Source organism: Corythoichthys intestinalis, chromosome 6 (genome assembly GCF_030265065.1).
Source record: "Corythoichthys intestinalis isolate RoL2023-P3 chromosome 6, ASM3026506v1, whole genome shotgun sequence".
In the NCBI taxonomy this organism is placed as follows: domain Eukaryota; kingdom Metazoa; phylum Chordata; class Actinopteri; order Syngnathiformes; family Syngnathidae; genus Corythoichthys; species Corythoichthys intestinalis.
The window spans coordinates 21,617,157-21,621,671 of NC_080400.1; positions in this window are offsets into that span (position 1 = coordinate 21,617,157).

Below are 4,515 nucleotides of genomic sequence, written 5' to 3' on the forward strand. Positions count from 1 at the left end.
TCTGAATGCCAAGGAGGACTTTTGAACTAATTCATTATTTGGCTTTCAAGGTCAGTGAAAACAATGGCAACCATCTTTGCCATTTTTCCTTGAGTGATGCTGTACACCTGTCACAAGCGAGAGCATCTGTTTGTACGCTTAGACAGAGTTTATATGCTGGACTACTTGCGGCGAAAAGAAGTGTGACACTCCTGGGGGTCTGCCGCATTGACGTCAAGACCCCTCACGGCTGTCTGCTGCCGCTGAAAAGAAAGGCGTGCGGCCTTGCTTCCTTTCCATGCACAGTAATATCTCCTTTTGATGAGCATTACGGGTCTGATTTGAAGGACGATCAAGTCTTCACTCTTCTTCTCCTATTCGTAATCTTCATGCCTAGAAGCCGCTCCCTGAAGTGCTGGTGTGCAGCAGACAAGCACATTAAAATGCAGCAGCTGGAGGTGAATGCGCCCACTGGGAGATTTTTGGGAAGGAGGGGGAAAGAAAGTGAAATTTATTTTGGAATGATCGCTGCCTTGAAAAGTATTGGACGTCAGTTATCGTCATTGGCAGCCAATGATTTAAAGCTTTTCCTCTGTGCTCATGTTGTAGTGAGAGGGAGGCAAACTATCAACCCTTGATAGTGCACTCATTTACCGTATTGGCCCGAATGTAAGACGGTGTTTTTTTTGCATTGAAATAAGATTGAAAAAGAGGGGGTCGTTTTATATTCGCGGTCTAGACGTTATACCCATTCACGACGCTAGATGACGCCAGATATCATTGAAGCGATGTTCTGTCATGACAGATCTCAGCTACTCTCCCCATTCACGACACTAGATGGCGCCAGATATCATTGAAGCGATGTTCTGTCATGACAGATTTCAGCTACTCTCAAGTTTAACCAGTTTGCATTATTTTATTGCAATGTTTTCTTATTCAGATGTTTCAAGACTACAGTTACAGTTAGACTTCACTGTGATGGTTAGTGCAGTTATTGCAATTTTGTTGTTTTATCACAATAGATTGGTTTATTTACATTTCAAATTCCAGAAGCCATTCATTTACGAATGTGATTAGTTAGTTACTTTAGTTTACATATTTAAATGTTCAGATATTAAGATTTGATTGAGGTAAAATAACATGCTTTTTTCTCTCAAATATATATTGTTATAATTAGGGCTGTCAAAATTATCGCGTTAACGGGTGGTAATTATTTTTTGTAATCAATCAAGTTAAAATATTTGACGCAATTAACGCACATGCGCCGCTCAAACAGATTAAAATGACAGCACAGTGCAATGTCCACTTGTTACTTGTGTTTTTTGGGAGTTTTGTCGCCCTCTGCTGGCGCTTGGGTGCGACTGATTTAATGGGCTTCAGCACCCATGAGCATTGTGTAATTATTGACATCAACAATGGCAGGCTACTAGTTTATTTTTAGATTGAAAATTTTACAAATTTTATTAAAACGAAAACATTAAGAGGGGTTGTAATATAAAATTTCTATAACTTGTACTAACATTTATCTTTTGAGAAATACAAGTCTTTCTATCCATGGATCGCTTTAACAGAATGTTAATAATGTTAATGCCATCTCGTTGATTTATTGTTATAATAAACAAATACAGTACTTATGTATCGTATGTTGAATGTATATATCCATCTTGTGTCTTATCTTTTCATTCCAACAATAATTTACGGAAAAATATCGCATATATTGTAGATGGTTTGAATTGGGATTAATTACGATTAATTAATTTTTAAGCTGTAATTAACTCGATTAAAATTTTTAATCGTTTGACAGCCCTAGTTATAATCATTTGTTTCAGATCTACTGTAATTATTTTCTCTATACAAATTTGGTGTTCAAAAAGTCTTTTTTCAAACTTGAGTCTTGAAAAAGAGGGGGTCGTCTTATATTCGGGCCAATCCGGTAAAAACGATGAATTTCCCCCCAAAATAACAAGTGTTCTTAGGGGTTGTTCGGAGTTCATTTCTCATGGAAATGCTGCAAAATTAACAGGAGTTGACCTATAAATGCCCCCCAAATAATTAGGAAGTAACCTATAATCCCTGGTGGAATGTATCGAAGTATAAGTACTTTGTTACTGTACTTAAGTCATTTTATGTGTATCTGTACTTGAGTACGAATATGAAGTGGTATTTTTTACTTTTACTTCACTACTTTTCAAATTGTTGCCGGCGTGACACGTTCCTTTTGTTTTTTTCTTTTTTTCTTTTTATCTCATTGTGAATTGATCGATAAGCCCCATGCAACTATACCGTACTGAGCACTAGAGGCAGCAACACAAGTACAAGCAAGATTAGGCAGGTGAACAAGAGATTGACCATTAAAAACCACCACACTCTTGTACAGTAAGTGGCGGTATGTACCTGATAGTTGCTTGAAATCTGCCATTAAGCTAACTTTTGGAGTTTTTGAGCTTGTTAAGCTTTCGTTTACAGTGCAGCGAATTTAATTGCTTGGTTTTTTTTTTCACATTTTTCACCATTTTAAATAAAACTCAGCAGTCAATGAATTTTGTATATGAATATTTATGGATGTGTATATGTATATACGTATATATGGCGGAAAACACAGACAAGACTGAAAAAGCAGTTTCTGCTCTTGCACTCCTCTTTAAAAGAAACGGCTGTATTTTAGGCAAAAACAACTGTTGTGTTTGATAGAACAATATGTCTATATGCTGCCATAGCAGATTCATGGCGCATTAAGCACCCAAACTATTTTTAATATTCAAGTTTTACCCTGGAAACCCCCGTTTACAGACATCGCGCAACCGTTTTTGTTTCAACCCAGCCATGAAAACAAAGTAAGTAATTATATTTATTATTCAAAATGCCTGTCCTTTTTAGCTTAGAATCATTAATTGATGTCTAATATTTTGTCAAAAAAAACCCCCCAAAAAAACGACTTTAAAATATGCGAGTGAATTATTTTTTAAACTTTTAAACACATTACGTCACAATGAAAAAATGGCGTCTGTAAAAAAGTCACGGATATCTATCTCATAACTATCGCCAAATTATATTTTTTTGTTAGTCGCATTTTCCCCGATATGTTAGGTGATAAATAATTGATCCAAACAAAGAAAAATTGGGGGAAAAAAACCCAAACGTTTAAAAGGGTAAATATATGAAAAAGAAAATCTCGACCACTCCTTGATGTCTGCGATTTCTGAATCGGGACCCTTGTTATATTACCATGTTTCACCTATAAAATCCCCCCAAAATCCAGTTGTGGCCATTCGCAGCTGTCCTGACACTCAGTGATACATGCTACATGGAGTTTTTGAAATGAAACAAGGTAAGTACACGATAATATCTCATTACAGTCATGGCGTCTGTAATTCTGTTCTCGCGTGCTCTCACCTCCAGATAGGTTTTTGCTGTTTAAAAAATTTTTTTTTTATTTTTTTAAATGCCCTCCACTTCAAAATTTTTCTTTCCCTAGAAAATTGAGATTTTGAGCTTTCCAATGACGGCCAAATGGCCTAATTGGAGGTCTCAGAGCAGAACTTCAAGTCACCTGTTTTCCGCCATATGCTGTACATATATGTATATGGCAGAAAACACTCAGGTGACTTTCCCCAGAAAATTGAGATTTTAAACTTTCCAATGATGTATCACACATGCATATAAGACAATTTTGAAATTTGGCCAAATTGGGGGTCTCAGAGCGCAACTTCAAGTCACCTGAGTGTTTTCCGCCATATATACAGTATATATGTATATGGTGGAAAACAGGTAACTTGAATTCATTGGAAAGCTCAAAATCTCAATTTTCTTGGGGAAGAAAAAATTTGAACATGAGGTCATTTAAAAAAATAATAATAATAATTAAGCCCTAGCCTATTTACAGACACAATTTTTATTATATTTTTATAAACAAGAAACACGAGGGAATACAGTGGAAAAAAATGTCGCTGTAATTCCCTCATTTTTAGCGATTTTCATGTTTTTCGCGGAAAATCGAAGAAGAATGAAATGTTTTTTTTGCTGTATTACAGTGAAATTTTTTCGCTTTATTCCCTCGTTTTTCATGGTTTACGCGGAAAAGCGGGGAATGGAGTGAATTTTTTTCACTGTTGTTTTCCCCTTGTTTTTCGTGGAAAAAAGTTTTTGAGACAATATAAAAATATATCTCTGTAATTGCACTCCCTCTTACAGTATAACTGAGGATGTGGCTTTACACTTACCAGTAAGAGACAGACCTCTAAACCCCCCCGTGTTTCTATCCCTATTGTCGTTAGCCCTTAGCTGACCCATCAACCGTGTTTACGGCGTGTGGCAGGAAGTGAAGGAAGTTGTGAAAGTACAGGAATAAGGGATCAAACCCAAGGACTTCCTGCTGCGAGGCCTCGGTGTTACTCTCCTCCCGATACAGAAGCGGACAAGGAGGCCAAATAAACTGAAAGCAGGTGTCAGCTGGACTTCTTGCTTTGTTCTGGTGGGCTCCCCACTGGACCGCAGCTTTCATCTCAAACACTGACGTCAGAATACACTTAGAAGAAT